Raw genomic sequence first — 23,026 nt, forward strand, 5'->3', positions numbered from 1 at the left:
CTCTATCCACTTCCGTCCTCCAGAAATGCCCTGTCCCTCTAGTTAGAAAGTGTTCACTTAAAAGCAACAACAAACAGGCTAAACAATTTGGGAATTTGCTGGCTCAGAGAAATGAGACCTGTAGAGGTAGGTCCAGCGGGGCTCTGTTTCTCTGACATTCTCTCTTCCAGGGTTGCCTTCATCCCCGGCCTTCATGCCTTCACTCCATGGAGCCAGAGGGAAAGTGCAGGTCCCTTCCCCGAGCTCCCTCCAAGGAGACAGGAGAATCCTTCCCCCAGAAACCCCGGCAAACATCTCCCCTCTCACTGGCCAGAGCTGGGTCATGCGCCCTTCCTTGAATCAATCACACATCAGCAGGATGGGGTAGCTGATGGCTTAAGCCAATCAGGATCCACCTCAGGAGCGGAGGATTCATACCACATGACTGAGAGTGGGATGCGGCAGCGCCCCCGAAGAGATTCTAAGGGACTTGGTGGGAGGAGGTGAGATGGAAGCAGAGGAGGCAGCAAAGACTGGGACAGACGCCACCACCTGAGATGGGCAGTGACCTGCTATCGATGGGAAGCCTTCCCTGCTGCTCCAGCAGTGTCTCTCACGTCCTGTCTTGTGTTCAAGGCTGCTGAGAGGCAAGAAGTCCCCGTCCCCGACAATGGCTCATGACACGTTCATTCAGCCTGTCTGTGCCCCTCAGCTGGTTTCTCTATCCTCACCCCACCCCCCCTTCACCCTTTAGATCGCAGCTCAAGCTTCACCTTTTGCAGCTATGAAATGAGTCACCTCTGCTGGGGGCTCCCACAGCACCTCCCTCCCACCACCACCATTTGCTGCACCTTTATGGTCAGATTTCCTGTTGTCCCCCAGCCTGTCCACCTCCCTGCACCCAGAGCTTGTCAGTTCTTTGAAGGTATGTGCTGGGAAACAAGCTGCTGGAAAACAAGCTGCACTTAAATTTCTATGAGCTTAAAATATTATATTCATACTTGCTTGCTTAAAACACACATGCTTGCTTTGTTTTAATGTTTTACGCAGTAGATGACCTATAGCACGTATTATGCTAAAGAAAATCTGGAAGGAGCCATCCTGAGATTGACCATAAGGGCACGAAGGAGGGCATGTGTTTCCTTAGGGTGAACAATGGACGGTCCTGGAAAGCCAGGTCAGCCATTAACAGAACTTTGTTCTGGCATGAAAGCATGGGGTTTGACCCAGGGGAAATATTTGCTATCTGGAGATGTCCCAGAGGCAATCACAGGGTAGACTCATAAATCTTATATATCCCGAGGAGGGTGATTGTTCCTGGAGGGGATAGGCTGGGAATTAACCAATCACTTAGCAAGCAAAACTTAGTGCTTATCGCTTGGAATATCTAAAGCCTCACCTCTTTGATCGCAGTTTTTTCTGAGCTGTATACTCCTAATAAATATGATGTTGACCAGGCTTTCTGCGCTCTCGATCCACGAGATCTTGAGTCCCCTGGTCCCATCTTTGCTCTTTACTTTGTCTCTTTGTTTCTCAAATCTTGCATCGCCCGTCCTCAGACAAGTCCCAAGCTGTGCTGGACGCAACAAGTGGCGCCCGAACAGGGACTTGAACTGAGGACGGCATTTCTGCAAAGTGGAAGTACAGTGCTGCAAGACCCCGAGAGGAGGGAGAGGCCTCGAAAACCCACTGCTAGTAAGGACTGTCTTGGGAAAATTTTCAGGGTTATAGTGGGAAATCTAGCAATCTCTGGACAATATAAACCATGTGTTTGTCTGTTGAGGCAGCTCCTCGTGGCAGGAGGAGCCCGGACTAGGGAAGGCCAGATACTAGAACTGTTAACGTTAATTGATAAACATTGTACCTGGTCTCCAGCATTAGGCACTTTAAGTTTACAAGACTGGGAAAGAGCAGGAGCAGAACTAAAGAAATTACATGCAAAAGGATTCAGATTCTGGTCACTGTTTCGCCAACATGGAGTCTCATAAAATCGGTTCTGGAGCCATTGCAGACAACTGAAGAATTTGATAGTTCTAGTTCTGATGATGACCAAGAGACCCCTGATTATGCCCTACCTGATGGAAAGGGACAGCCATTAGCAGCCATGGCCATGCCTCAGGAGCCCGCTATGCCGTCAGCCCCCCAAAAATGGAGGAGGATATATGGCCACCTCCTCCTACCTTTTCATTGCCAAAACAAACAACTCGCCCTCAGACTCTTATGAAAGACACCATACTTGTTAAAACTAGTTCTCTCCCCACAATACAGCAAGGAATTCTTGAAGCAAAACAACAGGGCGACTTAGAGGCACTTAATGTGACTCTACCTGTCGTAGTGAGAGAACATTTGGCTCCTGGAGTGGATCCAAATAACCCAAATGGCATTTATAAGGCTACTCATGAACCGTTCCACTTTAAAATGAAAAAAGAACTAAAACAAGCGGTTCAGAATTAGGGGGTGAATTCCCCTTTTACTGCGGGGCTCCTACAAAGTATGGCTGAGGGATCACGGCTTGTTCCTACTGGTCAGCAAACTTTGGCCAGGACTGTTTTGGCTCCTTCTGGATTTTTACAGTTCAGAACCTGGTGGCTTGACCATGCTGAAACTACGGCAATGGATAACCAAGCTCGGAATATTCCGGTATCTTTTGACCCGCTAGTGGGTCTCAGTGCCTGGGCACGAGTCCAAGATCAGCTTCCGATGGACGATCAGGCCATAGAGCAAGTGAGGCATGCTGTTTGAGGGCTTGGGAAAAAATCGAATCCAATGGACAGGTGGCTACATCATTTTAAAAAATAATACAGGGACCAAAGGAACCCTATCCTGAATTTATTGCGTGATTCCAAGAATCTATTAAAAGACAAGTAAAAATATTGAGGCTGCAGATATCACTCTCCAGCTACTTGCATATAAAAATGCCAATCCTGACTGTAAGAAGGCGATTGGGCCCTTTAAAAGGCAAGGCTTCCTTAAATGTTTATATTAAATTATGCCAAGGAGTAGGTACTGAGTCATTTAAAGCTAATATGATGGCTCAGGCTACGGCAAATTTAAAATTAAATAAAGGGTTTATGGGAAAATGCTTTAATTGTGGCCTCCCCGGGCATAAGAAGCAATGTCAAAAGCCAGTTAAAAGGAAGCCAATGAATAATGTTAAGCAAAAACAAGAAAGGCCAAGATTATACTGTATAGCACAGGGAGATATACACAAGATCTTATGGTAGCTCACAGAGAAAAAAATGTGACAATGAATATATATATGTTCATGTATAACTGAAAAATTGTGCTCTACATTGGAATTTGACACAACATTGTAACATGATTATAAATCAATAAAAAATGTTAAAAAAACAAACAAACAAGAAAGGCCACCTGGCCTTCGTCCTAAATGTGTAAAGGGTGATCACTGGGCCAATCAGTGTAGATCTGCTTTTCATAAGGATGGCACTCCCTGCAGGGAAACTCCTTGAGGGGCCAGCTCCTAGCCTCTCAGAACAAGGGAGCAGATCCAGCCCAAGGGGCCATTCAGACTCAAACAACCAACAACACCCCTTACCACGCAGTGTCATGGAATTATCCACCGCAGCACGGGGCAGTGCAGCCTTAGATCTGCCTGCTAAATAGTCTATGATAATATTGCCAGGGGAAATGCCAGCCTTAATTAATACAGGGATATACGGGCCCTTGCCAGAAAAAAACTGTGGGATTGATATTAGGAAAATCTGGCCTTACTGCTCAAGGAATTCGGGTACATACTGGAATTATAGATGGTGATTATACAGGAGAAATTACGGTAATGTTATCTCCTGGTAAACCATGGAAAATAAATACAGGAGATCACATAGCACAGATTTTATTATTGCCTTATTTTCCAGTAAGGGCAAGAAAAGGTTTCAGCGGAGAAAAGGGAATCAGCAGTTCAGGAACAGCCGGAGTTTTTGTTACAGAAAAAATATTAGAGTCCCAACCAGTATGTAATGTTAGAATTACGGGAAAATTATTTAAAGGATTAATAGATACAGGTGCAAATATTTCCATCGTTAGTTGTCAGCACTGGCCCCCAAATTGGCCAACCCAGGATTCTGATGTTGATGTTATCGGTTTAGGAAGAGCTCAAGGCTTAAAGAAAAGCACTCAAATATGGAAGTGTCAGGGACGCAATGGACACACTGCATGTGTTCAGCCCTGTGTTGCCGATCTGCCCATTAACTCACGGGGAAGGGACTTGTTACAGCGATGACAAGCAGAAATATATATCCCTGGGCCTGGTCAGTATAGTGAACAAAGTAAGAATATGATGGTTCAGCAAGGGTGTGAACAAGGCTTGGGGCCAGGAAAGGGAAGTCGAGGCATCATGCAGCCTGTGGAGCCTCAGGAAAATGATGGAAGACTGCATCTAGGGCTCCACCCTTTATCATGATGGCCACTGTTGGTAAAACTGAGAATCCTCCCAAACCTTTAAAATTAAAATGGGTTACAATAAGACCAGTTTGGGTTGAACAGTGGCCTTTAAAAATTGAAAAATTAGAAGCTATCAAAGAGCTTATCCAAAAATAATTAGATAAAGGGCATATAGAAGAGTCCAATAGCCCCTGAAATTCCCCAATTTTTCCCATAAAAAAGAAATCTGGACAATAGAGGCTGCTTACAGATTTAAGAGCTATTAAGACAGTAATTCAGCCTATGGGCGCTTTACAACCAGGACTTCTGTCCCCTACAATAATTCCAAAGAATTGGCTGTTAATTATTATTGATTTAAAGGATTTTTTAATCTATTCCCCTACATGAGGCAGATAGAAAATATTGCCTTTTCAGTACCTTCTGTAAATAATAAAGAGCCTATGAAATGTTATCATTTGAAGGTTTTGCTTCAAGAAATGCTAAGTAGCCCAACAATACGTCAAGCCTTTGTGGGAAAGACTATAGAACCTGCCAGACAAAAATTTCCAACTTGCTATATTATTCACTACATGGATAACATTTTGTTGGCGGCTCCCAATCGGGAACGTCTCAGCAAGGCGTATTCGCACCTAGAGTTATGCCTGGAGAGGGCAGGCCTAAAAATAGCCCCTGAAAAGGTACAAACCATTTCCCCATTTAAGTACTTGAAAACTATAGTAAACAAAACAACAATGAGGCCACAGAGGGTAGAAGTAAGAAGAGATAAAAGTACTAATTTAAATAATTTATAAAAATTATTGGGAACTATAAATTGGCTATGACCAAAAATAGGAATTCCCACATATGCCTTATCTAACTTGTTTGCCTTGTAGAGAGGGGATTCAGATGTAAAAAGCCCTAAAAAATTGACTATGGAAGCTAAAAAGGAGTTACAATTAGTAGAAAATAGAATAGCTTCTTCAGTTTTGTCTCATGTTAACCCCGTATTATCTGTCTGCTTAATAATTATTCATTCGAAACATTCTGTCACGGGATTACTCACTCAAGAGGATGCAATATTAGAACGGTTATTTTTGCCCAATTCAACGGTAAAATCCTTATCCCCTTATGTAGAAATGACTGCAACACTAATAGAAAAGAACAAAAAACGTTCCGCCGAGTTGTCTGACTATGATCCTTCTCATATATTAATTGATCTAACAAAAAAGGAGATTCAGACTTGCCTACGAAAAGCCATCAGCTGGCAAACAGCATCAGCAGACTTTGTAGGTGTTATATAGATAATCATTACCCCAAAACCCAGTGTTACAATTCATTAAAAGGATTCAGTGGGTTCGCAATAAAATTACTCAAAAGGAGCCTGTTCTGTGTGCACCTATTATATTTACTGATGACACAACTCATGGGTATGCAAAATATACGGATATAAAACAAAAAAAATTGAAACTCCCGGACTGTCGGCCCAACAGGCCAAATGAGTAGCTGTAATAACAGCTCTGAGAGATATAGCTGAAGATACTAACGTTTTGTCTGATTCAGTTTATGTAGTACAAGTTACTCAGGAGATGAAAACAGCCTTGATTAACACAGATTTACAAACTTTATTATATCAATTATTTAATGATTTACAGGAAGTAATTTGCCAAAAAAAATTCCAAATTTTTTATAACCCATATTAGAACTCATACTGGCCTACCTGGGCCATTAGCAAAAGGAAATGATTTAACAGATAAATTATTGCTACCTGCATTTAAGAAAGCACAACATTTTTATGATTTGACTCGTGTCAATTCTAAAGGATTGAAAAACCGTTTTCACACGACCTGGGAGCAAGCTAAAAATATTGTTAAAACATGCCCCAGTTGTCAAGCACTAACTTCTCAAAATCGATCTTCTGCGGGAGTAAATCCCAGAGGACTAACTGTAAATAATATATGGCAAATGGATGTTACGCATACTCCCTCTTTTGGCAAATTATCTTTTGTTCACATTTCAGTTGATACTTAATCCCGTTTTCTTTGGGCCACTGCACAAACAGGTGAAACCTCACGTCATGTACAACAACATTTATATTTCCTGTTTTGTAGTTATGGGCCTTCCTAATACCATTAAAACTGATAATGGCCCTGCTTATACTAGTATATCTATGAAAAAAATTATTGAAACTAGAAGAATTCAACACCTAACGGAAATACCTTATAATCCACAAGGTCAAGATATGGTGGAAAGAGCAAATTTATATCTAAAACAAGTTTTAGAAAAACAAAAAGGGGAAACAGAATGGGATGCATATACCAAACTGAATAGAGCCTTATTTACCATTAATTTTTTTAAATTTAAATGATGCTAACTTGACACCAGCAGAGAAACATCATGAGAAACTTAAGGAACAAAAGGAAACACAGTTCCAACCATTAATATGGTGGCAAGATATCCCTTCCAATACTTGGGCTCCGGGGAAGTTGATAACATGGGGTCGAGGGTATGCTTGTGTCTCTCCAGGAGAAGGCCTTGCCCCTGTTTGGGTACCCAGCTGACGGATCAAGCCAGAACATGAACGGAGACAAGAGGAAGTATTACACCAATCTGGAGCCCCCAGTGATGCAGATGGAAGGGCTGACTCTGAAGAGCACGCGACTGATAACTCCAACACAAGAAACAAAAAGGGCTGCCCTCCCCACATGGGGTCAGATTAAGGCTTTATGCCAGGAAGCAGAAAGGGTGGTGAAGAGTCAAGGCAGGCTTGTTACCACATCTAATTTGGTGGCAGCTACTTTTGCATTGCTTACTGTCGCCATGAGCGTGACACCTTCAGCAGCTGGAGAACACCATACACATTGGGCTTATGTACCAAACTCCCCTTTGCTACGACCTGTAGTTTGGGGAGAACCCTCTATTCCTATTTATGTTAATGACTCTTCCTGGGTCCCAGGACCGGAAGATGGCAGGCTGCCTCTCCACCCATCTGAAGAAGGAGGGAAATACAACATGACTATGGGTTTTAAAGATAGACATACCTGTATTGGAGCTGCCCCAGGCTGTGTAAAGTTAGGAATCCAGGCCTGGTTGTCCACGATCCCTAAGCATGCTAACTCTAGTAAAAAAACAGCTCCATTTATAGTCTAGATTAAGTTTTAAATGTGAAAGAAAAAATTCAACCAAATTAGATCCTCCTAATAGTCCGGTGTGCACTATGGATAAGGTTCAGTTTTCATCAAAGGAGATTATTCATTGGGATCACTGCAGGGGAATTAATTATGTGACTTTACTCAATGATTCCCATGCAATTGTAGTGGACTCGTCCCCCAAGGGGTACCCAGCCCAAAATTGTTCACATGCATCTTCCTTTTGTGATCCTAATAAGATCTTGAAATGGAGTATAAATGATAATATTCATAAAATAAAATCTCAATAATTTGGTGAGGAGGAGGAATGAGGCCCCCTTTTCCTCAGACTTTAGAAGGAGTTCCTCAAGAGAATAATTGAAAGATAGCATTGTGCTTTAAAAAATTTTAAATTTGGAAGGGATCATATGTTCGTGATAATATTTATACCCTTAGTTTTCAGACTTTTAGTAATAGAACTTACTTCGTCCAGGCTTGCTTAAGAGATCTCTTTGTGTTTTTTAGAGGAACAGTAGTCATAAATTATACCTCTCATGAATTAATTGGATCTGGGAAATTATATACATGTTTAAATTGAAACTTGTATGCTCCAATTATTCTTATTACATTCTTAGGAGAAGATTAGGAGTCTGGATTCCAGTGAGACAAAATAGACCCTGGGAAAACTCTTCAGACATGCACGTTCTATTAACTGCTTTGAATACCGTCCTTAAAAGAGCAAAAAGATGCATAGGCCTGTTGATAGCTGCCATCATGGGTCTGATAGCTGTGGCAACCACAGCATTGCATCAAAAGGTCCAGACTACTCATTTTGTACAAAAATGGCGTGAAAACCAGGCACATAATGATGAAGAAATAAATAAAAGGCTGGTGGACCTAGAGAGTGCTGTTTTAAATTTGGGTGAAGAAATTCAAAATTTGAGGCTTCAATTACGTTTGATATGTGACTGGAATATCACCACTTTCTGTGTCACACCCTATCGCTATAATCATACTGATGCTCCTTGGCCCATGATATTGTGCCATTTATGGGGCCACAATGATAATTTAACACTAGACATTCATCAGCTGCAGGCTAAGGTAATAGGAGTGCAACATGCCGCCTTAAAGTCACTTCCTGAAACGGAAACTATGAAAGGCATTGCTGATGGTCTAGAGGCCCTTAACCCATTAAACTAGATAAAAGGATGGGGACCAGGGATTTTAAGCTTTCTGGTGTTAATGAATATTTGTTTGATTGCATTATGTTTAGTCTTCCTATGCGTCCAGCAAGGATTCAATTGAAGGCTGAATGAACATGCTGTTTTCTCCACGATGCTTCGCTTAGAAAAACAAAAAGGGGGAAATGCTGGGAAACAAGCTGCTGGGAAACAAGCCACTGGAAAACAAGCCGCACCTAAATTTCCATGAGCTTAAAATATTTTATTCATACTTGCTTGCTTAAAACACACATGCTTGCTTTGTTTTAATGTTTTACGCAGTAGATGACCTACAGCACGTATTATGCTGAAGAAAATCTGGGGTGAGCTATCCTGAGATTGACCGTAAGGGCACGAAGGAGGGCTTGTGTTTCCTTAGGGTAAACAATGGATGGTCCTGGAAAGCCAGGTCAGCCATTAACAGAACTTTGTTCTGGCATGAAAGCATGGGGTTTGACCCAGGGGAAATATTTGCTATCTGGAGATGTCCCAGAGGCAATCACAGGGTAGACTCATAAATCTTATATATCCCGAGGAGGGTGATTGTTCCTGGAGGGGATAGGCTGGGAATTAATCAATCACTTAGCAAGCAGAACTTAGTGCTTATCGCTTGAAATATCTAAAGCCCCACCTCTTTGATCGCAGTTTTTTCTGAGCTGTATACTCCTAATAAATATGATGTTGACCAGGCTTTCGGCGCTCTTGATCCATGAGATCTTGAGTCCCCTGGTCCCACCTTTGCTCTTTACTTTGTCTCTATTTCTCAAGTCTTGCGTCGCCCATCCTCAGACACAGTCCCAAGCTACCCTGGATGCAACAGGTATGGACATGAATAAGCCTTAATCTATTTCCAGCCTCTAGGTACTGCCTGGTTTAGAGCAAGAAGTCAAAAAAAATAATGTTGAATTAATGAAAAATAAGTCTGTGTTGAAGAAACACTTCTGTGAAGTTGTTTGCATTTTAACAAAGGACAAAGCCTCAAGCCTCAGGAATGAGGCTCCAAGGGTAGAATTTCAGACACCAGTAAACTGGGGACAGATGCATTCTCTGTTGTTTAGCGCCTGGAGGAGGACGTGGCTGTCTCAGCAGGTGGAATTTTCCATTCATGGCTTTCCAGGGCAAAAACAGTCACATGGTCTTCAGAAAAACACAAGTGTGTCATGGAAACAAATGTGTTTCCCCTGACTTGCTGGTGGGAGGAAACTTCTCTTTAGTCTTGTCAGGTTTCCTTGCGCCGGTTCCGGTTGACAGAATGTTCTTTCCTCCCATCCTTCCCTCCCTGCCGTGTGGCGTTGCCCTGCTGACCTTTCCTCCAACCCAGCTTTCGGACTCCACAGCCACCGAACCCCGCCGATCAGCACAGCTCTGGCGACGGAGAGCCCAAAGTTTGTTGGGAGTTTGAAGAAGCTTTGTTTTGCAGCTCTGACATTTCCACGTCAATCTCACTGACTAGGCTGCTTCTCCTAAGCTGACTTGAGGCCCCTCCTGATCACTCAGTCCCTCTCAGTTCTTCTGGCCAAGCCCTTTTCGTGCCACAGTTCCGTGCACTGACAGCCTCTTTGACCTCCAGCTCAACCCAGCCTCCACTCTGCCCCAGAGTGGTCCTCAGCAGCACAAAACCGTGGGTCCCTCCTGCCGGAAACCCTCCGCAGGCTCTGTGATGACCTTGGATCACGATCCAAATTCTTTGGCCCTGCATGAGCCACACAGAGGCAGGGACATTAGCCAGGTACTTACCAGGCAAAGACCTGCACCTGCTTTTGCACCCACCCTTCGATCTACCTGGATGCCCTTCCCTCCTGTTGGCCTGGTGGGCTCTTACTCCTCAAGACCCAATGCCAGCACTTCCTTCTCTGTGAAGTCCTCCCCACTGAGCCTGTTTCTGTCTCCACCCATGGTCCTTAATTACTGATCCCCGGGTCTGTCTCCCTAACTAAACCATGAGCACCTCTAGGTCAGAAGCCAAGTTTGATTTCCCATGTCCCCAGCCACAGCATATTATTGTCTGGCAGCAGAAGAGAAGTCAGTGTGTGTTTGCGGAATGAATGAATGAATGAACGGACTTACTACTGTTAAGATAATGACAACAATTTCCAGAGCATATGCTACAGTGTTACATTAGGCAACTTGCCGGCACTTATCCACCATAGCTTCACATCCCCTTCTGAGTTCCCTGTGATTATTAGGTCCGTTTTAGAGAGGAAACACACTGGACTCACAAATGTCAAGGATCCAGTTCAAGGTCACACCATGAGGGAATGAAGAGGCTAGAACTTGAACCCAGGGATCATCATTAACTGAGGATTTACTATGTACCAGGCACTGTCCTATGATCTAGGGACAGAGCGGGGACCAGAACTGGCAAGTCTCTGCCTCCTGGAGCTCCCATTGTAAGGGGTGGGGAGGGGACAAACAGTAAACAAAGATATATCTAAATAATGTCAGGGCTGATGAGTGCCATACAGAAAAATAAAGCAAGGTCGGGGGCAGAGAGTGATAGACTGGGATGGGAGATACTTTAGAGGACATCTGAACAGCAGCCTGAAAGAAGCCAAGGGACAAGCTTGGTTACAGCAGAGGGAAGCATGTTCCCAGCAGAGGGAACAGCAAGTGCAAAGGCCCTGAGGCTGGAATGAGCTTAGGCTGTTTGAGCAGCGGCAGCAGCAGGTAAGTGCGGCTGGAGCTTGGTGAGTGGGGGAGTCAGAGGGGACAAGTTCAGAGGGACAAGTTCATTTGGGGCAAATGGGGAAGAGGCTTGTGCCCATCTGAGTGAGCCTGGAAGCTGTGGAGGGCCGGGAGTGGAGGGGATGCGATGTGCTTTACCTGTTTAAGGCTTCCCTCTGGCCTTTGGGAGAAGCTTGGTCATGGAGGTGGGCACTTGTGGAAGCTGCAGGCTGATGAAGAGCCTAGACTTAGTGGTTTCTGCTCACAGGCCCCGCCCCACTCCTCCAGGTCTGGGGACCTGCTCGATTCAGCTCCAGGATCCAGCCCTGCTCCTGAGTTCATCCTGTAGCCAGGCCTCTATACCCTCCCATCCTAAGTCTGTGTCTCCCACCGTCTCGCTGTCCAGTCTGAGCTCTCCTTTCCTGTCACAGGTCACAAGTGCCCCAGGCTGCCCCAACACCTGGCTTTCTGGAAACTCGTATCTGCCTATTGGCCTGAGAACCCCCATGTCTGGCAGCCAGATCTATTCCCAGCCTCTACCCCATCTTCTGTCCTAGCCAGGTGGGGGTGGGCTGGTCCCTAAGCAGCCTATGAGGGGTGGAAAGAATCAGAGTGACCCTGTTTAAATCCTAGTGCTGTTACATACATGCTGTGTGATGTTAGGCAAGTGTCTAAACCTCTCTGGGCAGCAGTTTCCTTAACTGTAACTGAGTGATAATAATACCTCCTCCAAGAAGTGTCTTGAAGATGCAATACAACAGGTAAGGACACCCGCCCAGCAGCTCCTGGCCGCAGCAGACCTCACAGTCATTTCTGTTTCAATTCTCCCCACTTCCTTCCTTGAGTATAAGGAGAGGCTCCTTTCCCAAGGTCATACAAGACATCAAGGGATCCAGGTCTCTCACTGTCTCCAGGGACAGTGTTCTGGCAACAACATACCGTCCTGTGCCTCAGTTTCCTTATCCATAAAATGGAGATAATAATTGTGTCCATCTCAAGTTGCCAGTGTGGGGACCAACTGAGTGGATCTGTACAGAACGCATAAGATGGTGCCTGGAATCCTGTCACCATCTGTGAGCTGTGGCTCTCGTGTGGCCCTGCTCCCCTCGTCCTCCCCTCCATCCCCCCTCAGTCCCTGAATATCCCGGAGAGCTTAATGGTTCAGTGACTGACACTTTCCATCACTCTACGCATTAAGGTCAATACCCAGGTTTTGCACGTAGGGAGACTAAGGTGGGAGATGTCAAGCCCAAGGTCATATATGCAGTAGGTGGCAGAAGTGGGACTGGATGTTCTGCTCACGGACTACTTAGAGGCAGGTGATGCCAGGATCTGAGAATTGGGATTACTGTAATTATCATTGCTGTCACCTCTGTGTAGACATGATAGAAGATCCGGCCAAGAGATGGCAGGAGAAGAGAAGTTCAAAGTCAGGGTGGGGGGGCTTGAGGCGGCTGCTCCCCAGGAGCGGAGAGGGATGTCCCCAGGCAGTGTCTCACCCCTCGCCGTGATGCTCCTCCTCTTTGCCAGTTTATTAAGCAGCTTGTCTCCAATCTCAGGCTCCACGCCTGGGGCAGCCTCTGTCACTCTGAGCCTCTGCTGAGTTGGGGGAAAGTCCCAGATTCCAGCATCAGAATCATTGCATACCAAGCATGAAATGAAGGGGCCAGGAAGGACCCTCACCCATACCCTCTCTTACAGTTCTCACAACGGCCCCATGAGTGTGGCAGTGCGAGGACAGCCCCATTGTACAGATGAAGAGATTGAGGCCCAGAGAGCTTGGGCTGCCTGACTCAAGTCCTGTAGAAAAGGGAGTCTCCCTGAGGACGGAACTGAGGCTCAGGGAGGGACAGCAGATCACCCGAGGCCACACAGCATTACTTCCTGCCCAGTCCTACTCCCACCTCATCCAGTGGGGGCTGAGCCTCTGTCCCCATGATCCTCAGGTCAGGGCTGGCTGTAGGCAAGGTGATGCTGAGTTTACAGGGGATCTTTTAAAATGATAAATCAGATCATTTTGCCCCCTGACTAAAGGTCTATGGCGGGTAAGGGGACTCTACCTTCAGTGATGAATTAGTCTCATTGACCTCACGGCCAATCAGATGCCAGCACCAGGGGCAGCTGCTGCCACAGTGTGACCCCCAGGTCTCGGGAAGAGGCTGATTCACACATGCTGCCGGGGGTCTCAGCACCTCTAGTCTTCACAAATCTGCTGTGGGATACACAGTGGTGCCCCACTTTACACAGGAGCAAGCTGAGGCTCCCAGGGGTGAAGAGATGTACCCAGGCTCCTACACCCTGCAAATAAAGGATCCACCCCTGGGGCCATTGACCTCAAAGCCCCCAGTCAGCAGCTCTGAGGTCTCATTTTGAGAAGGCAGCAAGATTGATGCACGTGTCTGCAGCCGGGTCCCGCTGTTCCCAGCTCTCTGACCCAAGCGGCAGGGCCAGCAAATGTTTTATTACTTAAATTAAATCCAATAATTATTACCCCTTTGGCTGGACATTGAGAAATTGTCTCAGCCACCAAGGTGCAAGGTGAAAGAGGATTTGCTGGAGAAGAGGAGAAAAGATCCACGTGACAGTGGCTGGGGTGGACAGGGATGAGGAGAAAGACTTGTGGCTAAGGAGGCCGGCCAGGGGTTCGGGACAGTGGGCTCCCAGCCCAGCAGTCCCATCGCCAACCCCCATGAACCTTTCCCGGCCTGGCTCCCTCCTGGGTAAAATGGCTCTGGCCATGCACAACCTTAGGGTGGCTCCACTCCTGGAATTTTTAGTGACGCTGACTCTGCTGGACCCCCTCTCGCCTCCTCTGTCCTCCCAGCCTTTGCTCAGCTGGTGGCTCTGCTGGGAGCCTCATCCCCTCCAGTGGCCTGCATACCCCTGCTCATCCTCCTGACCCCAGCTGAGACACCACTTCCTCCAAGAAAGCCCCCTGTCCATCCCGCTCTGCCCACTGCCGGTGCCCTCTACCCGGAGTGTTCAATCTGTCCTGCTCAGAGCTGTCCCCACTCTCTAGGACAGAGCCTGGCCCTAGTAAGCAGTTAAAAATGGGTGATATTTATTTATTCACCAAGTCTGTATTGAGCACCAGCTGTATGCCAGGCCCTATGTGGGTGCTGGTAGAGAAGGGGGAGCAGGACCTCTGGAGCCTCAGGAAACACATTCTTCCTTCTTAACCCCCAGGCTGTCTTGGCTTCGGGGTGTGACCTCCGCACACACCCCCACCCCACATCCCCTGGGCCCCATCACCCTTTCCCCACAGTTCTGGCTGTGCGGCCCCTCGTCTGTAGGACCTCTGGAGACGGCCTGTCCCATGCAGGGGGTGGTCAGGGTTGAGGTGCCTGGATGCCGGATCTGGAGCTCAGAGGGGCAGCCAGGGCCTGGACAGAGGGACAGGAGCCGGCTGTTGATAGTGGGGGCGGGGCCATGCAAAACAGACCAGAGTTTAACACACACAGGGTTTCCACAAACTGGACTCCAGCGGTGCAAGGCTGTGACCTTGGAGGAGCTTCCTGCTCCCGGGGGAGCCCCACCTTGCCCTTCCGGTCATCGCTTCCCTGCTGCACTTTCAGATGCCCTTCTTCTCCAAGATGCTCTGGGCTCCCTACTTCCTGCCCAGAATGTCTTTCCTTCCTCCTGCCCCCCAGCCTAGGTCCCCCCCAAACTGCACATTGCCTCCCCCTCCTCTGCTCCCGGGGTGAGAGGAAAGAACACGGTGGGGGTGGGAGAGGAGAGCCAGGCAGGTGGAGTGTGCACCCTGCTCCTCACTGCCGGGCTGTGTGACCTTGAACAAGTCTCTTCCCCTCTCTGAGTCTATTTCCTCCCCTGTGTGATGAGGGAGGTGACGCCCACTTACCAGACTGTAAACATTAAGACTGTCCTGCTTAGGATGGTCTCATTCATTACCTGGGTGCCTACAATATATCTGGTACTATATGAACTCCTACGAGGCAAGTACTGTTCTTTGTCTGAGTTTCATCATTAATTCAGTGCATATATATCACACGCTTCTTCCTGACAAGCAGGCTCCACCCCAGCCCTCTGGAAGCTCTCCGTGTCTGCCTCCCCACAGAACAGGATAACCTGACTACGACCAGGACCCCGCAGGCCAGGTCTCCCCAAGGAATTGAATTTGAAGAGACAGTCCGGCAGCCGAAAATAATCTGAAGAGCAATTTCAATTTTTACTCCCATCTCTCAAGGAAAACCAAGGGAACGCAGTTTATGTCTCTGTATCCCATCCCCAACCCTCTGACATCCCCATTTCTCACCTGGGAGAGCTGCAGAGCCTGTCGCCAAGCCAGACCTCCCAGCCATCCCCGGTCCCACGCTGGCCCGACTTCCCCCTCTGCCTCCTCTGTTCACCAGCTCTGTACTCCCCGCCCCTCCCCCATCCACATACCCCACCCCTCCCCCATCCGCATTAGAGTGATTAACTTATCCTCCTGGATCCTCTCCGCTTTCACTTCTGATTCTGCATCTCCCACGACTCTGGAACCATCCCACGAAGATAATGTTCTCCTTGAAGGGCGGGAGGAGGGGAGAAGTGAAGTGGGCTGAGGTAACATTCTCTGGGGGGCAGAGTGGAGGGGGTGGGTTGGATATGCGCATGATCACCAGCCTGGCCCTGCCACGGCAGGTTCTTGGTCAAGGACAAGATCGAGGTCCCTCTGGCACCAAGATGCAGTGAATCTATGGATTTTGAAATGTAGAACTTGGTGTTCCATCAAGGGACCAGGGATGGGGAGCTAGAAGCATCTGTCATGCTGTGGATCAGGAGGGGGAGCTGGGACTTGGAGAAGCTAGAAAAGTGGGAGGGGTCTCCCCTGCCCAGGCCACTCTGTTCAAGGCCTATGCTGGACCCTAAAGCTCGGGGTGGAGACAGGAGTGGCTAAGACCTCACTTCACTGAGAGGCCCACCGACCCCAGCCTCTGACTCTGACCTTGGCACATGCCCTTGGCATCCTGCTGATTTCTGAAGAGGCCCTAGTCTGAGAGACAGAAATGGGGATGCATTTGCTGGCTTTATGACTTTGTGGGGCTCTCTGAGCCTCTATGTCATCCCCTGATTGTGAGGGATAAGTGAGACAGTGTGGGAAGAGGACGGAGCCCGTACACCCAGCTACAGGGCTCCTGCCACCCCTACTGCAGCGCCCTGCTCTTCCCCAGCGCATGTCACTGAATGCTGGCACCCGGCTGGTCCGGCAGGCAGAGCAGGGAGCTGGCTGGGGTCAGGACTCTCCCACCTTGGCTCACTGGTGACAGTGCTTACTGTCTGACCTCAGCTTCATCCCCTCTGACCCCAGGACCTAGTGTGTTGTTCACACACAGAAGATGCTCTAGGCTGTCCTGGACATTGGAGGGACCCCAGACAGGTCATCATTGGATGCTTATATATCCTCTGAAAATCTAAAAAATTATAAAACATTAAATCGAAGATTGCTATCCTGCTACCTTGAGGAACAGGATTGTGTAACTACCTAGGAGCCAGATTTGATTTTAAGCTTCAAACGCTTCGAAGTTCCTCACTAGGATGTAACCATAGCTGCCGAGAGAATCAGTCCTCGGTCCTGGGCCCCTCTGTCTTCCCATCCCAGATCCACCCAGCACCCAGATCGAGGAGAGGCCTCATACACACATGTGGATACATCCAAACACCTGCCACAACCTCTGCTGGCAGCTGTCCCTCGGGCTCAGGGACTCACACGGGCGCCCAGCCCACGCTCGGGAGCATGAACTCTGGAAGTGGTCTCTGGGCCCCTTGAGCAGAAAAATTGTGGGGTTCTGGGTACCTGAACCGTGGTTTGGAATGATGGGACTCAGAGACTGGATGGGCACAGCTTTCTAGCTGTGCAGATTTCTCATCCTGGGGGACGAGGGCAGAAGGAGGGGACCCAGAGTGGGGCCTGTAAAGTGCAGGGCCGAGGGCAGGGGCCTCTTGCCCAGATCTGAGGGTGGTGTGAAGTCCAGCCCCGTTCCCCATGCCAGGCCATCTGCCCAAGAGGCTGGAGTAAGACGTTAGGGAGAGCGAGACCCTGTGCCCAGGTCACAGACAAAGGCTCAGAGACAGTACTAAACTTAGGGCCTGAAGCCCCAAGGACAGGATGACAGACTCCTCCTGGTTGCCCCTGACTTCCCTGGAATGCCCTCTGTCTTGGACAATTCGAGACAGCCGGTCACCAGGCTGAGGACAGAGTTGGCCAGAAAAGGCGTCTAGGCTTAAGCAGTCAGAGTCAGGGAGGAACATCATGCCTTACCTGTGCAGGTGAGCAGGTCCAGGTGGACCCGTCTACCTGACTACCCTATGAGGCCCGGGCAGACCCAGCTTCCTTGAGTATCACAGCTTGAAACAGAAGCTTGGGCCTCATTGAGGAGCAGGTACTTACAAATTTACAGTTCGTGCATTCAAAGCAAAACAACTCAGCCCGCCCTGCAGTGACCCCATGGCTTACCCATTCACACTCACTGCAGATAAGTAGATTTTGAAGAGCTGTGTCTTCTCAGGAGTGTGTGACTTCGGCATTCATCTCCCTTAATGGATCTTCTGTGGGAATATACAAGAGATCCTTGCCTTTAAAAGAGAAGAAAGAAGAGAAGGTTATTAGCTAGTAGAGAGGAAACTCTGATTTTAACATAATGTAACTTAAAAGGAAGAGGTGCCTTTTGCCAGACAGCCCTCCATGAGCCTCTTACCACGATCCATTCATAAAAGCAGAAGGAAGGCACGCAGGGACACAGGTGTCCAGGCATTAACCAGGTGGAGGAGACGAGCGGGCTCACCGAGGTTTTTGAGGTAAATGGAGAGTTTTCATCAGCACAGAGAATCCATTTCCATAGACTGAGTTCGGGCCAGACCCACCTGTCAAAGCTGGACCGAGAGACAGGAGACTGGGGAGGGCAGGAGAGGGACAGCCACGACCTGCCATGGTCATTCTGGAAAAACACCTGGAGCAGATGGCCCCTGTGGGAACAGCGCCCCTCCTGTGGGTCCGGGGCTTCACCGTCTAAAAGGCACCTGCAGAGCCCCCAGCTCGGGGAGACACCGGCTGCCTTGGATGGAGGGTGACTTTGGTGTGGTGCTGGTGTCTCCCCGTGACGAGGGAGGATCATCTCACTGACGAGGGAGGATCATCTCACTGAGTCTTCACCTGGACTTGAAGGGAGGCGCTATCATTACCCCCATTTTGCAGATGAGGAAACTGATGCTCAGAGAAGGGGAGGGGCTTGCCCAGGGTCTCACAGCCAGGAGGCAGGGGAGCCGGACACAAGTCCCAGAAGCGTGAGGGTGGAGCCATGTCCCTGGCTGGGGTGTCCTGGGGGCTGGGTGGGAGTGGAGGGAGCCTGTCTGTCAGGGACTGTCTACCTGCTAGGCTCTGAGCTGGGGCTGCTGCGTATTTCAGGGTCTGTTACTCTGCCCTGCAGTCCTGGGGGTGTTATTAACCCCACTCCCCTGCCCAGAGCATCAAGAGGCCCAGACAAGCGTGTGTGCAGCAGGGCGCAATCCTGACATTCCGCACCCGAGAGCTTGTCCCCTGCGGGGAGAGTGGTCCCCGAGATGCAGCGCCCACCTGGCACCCCACATCTCCTCCCTCCCGTGACCAGCCCAGCCCTGGGCACCTCCTCTGGGGCTGCTGCCCAGCCCTCCTCCTCTGCCTCACAGCCGCCTGCTGACCCCGCCATGTCACTCACTGCCTGGTCTGAGAGGGACCCTGCTTCCGGGAGAGGGAGAGGGGCTGCACATCCCTTCCAGGCAGCCTGAGCCTTTAACAGGGGCCTCCCGGGGAGGGCACACCCAGCGGGAGTGTCCAAACACCACCCCTTAAGAATGAGACCTGGGCTTCGTGTTCTCAGAGGTGTGATGCTCTGGTTGGGACGGAGCTGGTGGAGAAAGAGTCCTTCTCTGGGCTGGGGGTCCCTGACTTGCTGTGTGAGCTGGGACAGGCCTCGCCTTTCTCTTGACTTGGGTGTGTCTGCCTTGAAGGTTATGGGGCTGGGTTATTTGCAGGAAGCCTCCCAGCCCCAGTTCCCAATGAGTCCCTGACCTCTGACAAGAGGTTGACATTTCTGCAATCCAGGGACGGCCATGACTCCAGGAAGGTCAGGGGGCCCACAACTGCCTGAGGGGACTGACATCCGGCTCCCCCGCCCTTGAGCTGCCAGCACTGAGTCCCATCCCCTCAAAGCGGCAGCAGATCCCAGCCCCACTTCACGGTCATACCCCTGAGTCTTCATCTAAACCCATCAGCCCCACCACCTCTTCTTCCTGAAGCTCCAGATGGGCTCACAGCCTCCCTTGAACCTGAGCCTGGCCCGGCCTCCCAGCTCCAGCACCCATCCTGTCACTGGCTGTGACTCCGCTCTTCCTCTGCACTCCGACCTAGGCCCCAAGAGCCCACACAGCAGCCGTCGCCCCAGCCCAGGCACAGGCAGCCCAGGAAGACCCAGCTGTTGTCACTGTAGACTGCACGACAAAGGCAGCGAACAGCGGAGCTCTTCCTGGAAGGCCTGGCGTCTGCAGGGGGTTTGCTCCCTGCCACTCCTCTCCCCCTACCCCGCCGTCAGGGGCCAGGACACCTGCACGTGGATCCTTCATTCCCTGTGAACATAAGCCCCGGTCCCAGGCAGACGTGTTCAGGCTTTGGCTGCATTTAAATTGCTCTTCCACAGTCAGTTCCTCCCTTCCTTTGCGGAAGCTCCTGGCTCTCTCTCTAATGCCTCCTTTTGTGTTGCTGCAAATTGTTTTCGCTTCCAGCAAAGTAGGTCTCGGGCTTTGCATAACGTCCAAACTCTTGGGCCCTGGAGGAAGACGTTCCATCTGCTTTCCCTCCCTCTCGGCCAGGCACCAAGTCCTCACTGTCTGAGCCACAAAGGAATGACACCTTGGAGGTTACACAAAGGTCTCTCCCTATGGCCATAAATGCCACTGCCCACGAGGTCTGTGAACCAGCGCAGTGGGCTCCTCTCCCCGCATTCACAGATGAACACGTGCTCCACGTTGACCCGGGAAGGAGCCATGTGATTCCCATGGTAATGACACGGATGGTAACTCGTGATCATGGAGCCCCTCCTGTGCGCTGGGCGCTGAGCCGGGTTCTTTCCAGGCACCGCCTCTCAGTTCTCCCCGGAAGTCTAGAAGTGGGGTGCTACAACTGTCCCCATTCCTCAGATGGAGACACTGAGGCTTAGAGAAGTAGTAAACTCACCCTGGCTAACGCGGCCTGTAAGCAGCAGGGAACGTCACACCCTTGTCTAGGCGGGTTGATGCCTCAGCCCCAACGCGTACCAGGGGTCCCCCCACCCCAGCAAGTCTTGCCATGGCTCCGAGGACACTGTCCTTTTCTCTCTGATGACACCAATCCCTGTGAGTGCCACTGAAGAGCCTTCCAGTGCGCAGGGTGCACGTGCCCCTGTGTGTTCCAACAATACCCTCCCCGTGGACCTAGCTAATCCTGGTCCCCAAGGACTCCGAATCCAGCCTGGCAGGACAGCCTTTGGGTTCAGTGACGGACGCACGTGCAAGTACACCCGATTACACCCTCCACCTGTGCTCCCTCCCAGCCCGGGGGGGCTGATGGCGAAGTGCTCATTCACAGACAGGGCCCCGAGTGCCCACGCCTCCATCGGGGGGGATCGCGGGCACCAGAAAACCCTCTCCTTCCTCCCCTTGATCTCATTTGCCTGTTCACACACCCCCTCACGCCCACCACCCAGCCAGGGGAGCCGGCTGTCCTCAGCGACAGAGGAGGCAAACAGACAGAGATGGTCGTTCTGGCTTCATCAGCTCCCGCGTGGGGTGTCGCGGTGGGAATTGCGTGCGCCCAGCGCTTCATCACCTCGGTTACTGTCTTATCTTTATTCGCTCTGGCAAATTAAATTAGCACTGTCTTCCCGGTCTCGTTCTCCTGGAGGGATTAAACCGCAGCAGCAGCAAAGAGAACTGGCCGTGGTGGGTGTGTTTGATACATCTTCCAGCTCGGCTCCCTGCATCCGAAAGGCCCACTGCCCTGGCAAGTGCTGGAATGTGGTTTGGGGCACTCAAGATTGGACATTCGCCTCTTCTCTTTGTGTTTAGTCTCAGAAGAGGAGGGGAGTCAGCCACTCTCCCTCCAATTCTGCTTCCTCAGCTGCAGGTGCGCTAGGGAGACGGAGGCCCAATTATCCCCATTTCACAGAGGTGGATGTCGAGGCTTCAAGAGGTCAGATGGCACCACAGTCATACAGCCAGCGAGGGGCATATGCGCTGGGCTGCCTGCCTCCCACATTAGGGGTCCCTGGGCTGCGTCTTGCCCACCATGGGTGCCCAGCAGAGGCTTGCTGGGGGGTCGTGCCCACCTCCAGTCCTTGTGGCCCAGAAACCAGCAGAGAGAACCAAGCGACCCTGAGGCCTGGGCTGGGGGAGCAAATGCTGGGCAGGTCTCTGTCCTTCCATCTGGTCCATCAGTGAGTCTAATTCAAGGTGAAGACGGGAGTGGAAAGCTCAACGCAGATGATCCCATGATACCAATTTGTTGTTAGAGCTCAGGGCAGGAGGAGAGTACGTCTGGGCAGCTGGACCTGGGAGGGTTAAGGTCTCCATTCCGGCTGACATTTCAGGCCCCTGTGAACCAAGTCAGGAGGTGGTGGAGGAAAGGGGAGTGCGGGCTGGGAAGGAGAAGGGGTGAGCTTCGAGCATCTGGTGCTCCGGGTGTCGCTGGTTCCCGCCTCCCTCCAGTACCCTCCCCTCCAGCTTTTTCCCCTGGCCTCTCCCCATCACTCTCTCTCTCTCTGTGAGTGAATTAATCTCTCCCTATCTCTTTTTCTGTCTTGCTATCTGTGTCCTTTTTTCTTCTGTGCCCCCACACTCATTTTTTCTCTCCACCTGTCTGAATTGTATCTCTCCCCTCCATCTCTGTCTGGATGTGTGCGCTGGGGCCGTGGTTGGGGGTGTGTGTGAGTACATTTCTCATTCTCTTTATGCCTGTGTCACGCTCTCATTTTTAAACCCGCTCCCAAAGGCTCTCTCTCTTCCTCTCTGTGTGTGTTTGCATGCAGTCTGTATCTTTCTCTTTTTGTGTGTTTTCTACCTTTACCTCCCTCTAGGTGTCTCTGTTTCTTCCTTCCTTCCTCCCTTCTTTTTTTCCTTCCTCCCTCCCTCTCTCTTTCTTTCTTTCTCTCTCGCTTTTCTTTCCTTCTTTGCTTCCTTCTTTCCTTCTTTCTTTCTTTTTTTCTTTTCTTTCTTTTTCTTTCTTCCTTTCTTTCTCTCTCCCCCCCCCCCCCGCACTCCTTCCCTCCCTCCCTTCCTCCTTTCTCTGTGTAAATCTCTTTCCTTTATCTCTCCCCACTCCTTTCTCTGCACTGGTTCCCTCTCTCCCTCTCCCTCCCTCATCTCTCTTTGTACTTGCTCCCTCTTTCCAAGTGTCTCTGTCTGTTTGTCTCTCTCTGCCCGTGTCTCTCTTTCTTTCAAGGGAGGATCAATTACAATTTGGGGCAGGCAGGCCACCCTCAGCTGATCCTTAGGGAAGGGACACTTTGCAAACCCAAGTGGGGCTCCTGAATCACCTTGTCCAGGTGTAGCAGGAAGAACACAAGTCTGATCTTCTCCACTTCCTATGTGACCTTGGGCAAGTCATTCAGCCTCTCTGACTCTCAGTTCCCTCACTGGTAAAATGGGGCTGCT

Source organism: Camelus bactrianus, chromosome 13 (genome assembly GCF_048773025.1).
Source record: "Camelus bactrianus isolate YW-2024 breed Bactrian camel chromosome 13, ASM4877302v1, whole genome shotgun sequence".
In the NCBI taxonomy this organism is placed as follows: domain Eukaryota; kingdom Metazoa; phylum Chordata; class Mammalia; order Artiodactyla; family Camelidae; genus Camelus; species Camelus bactrianus.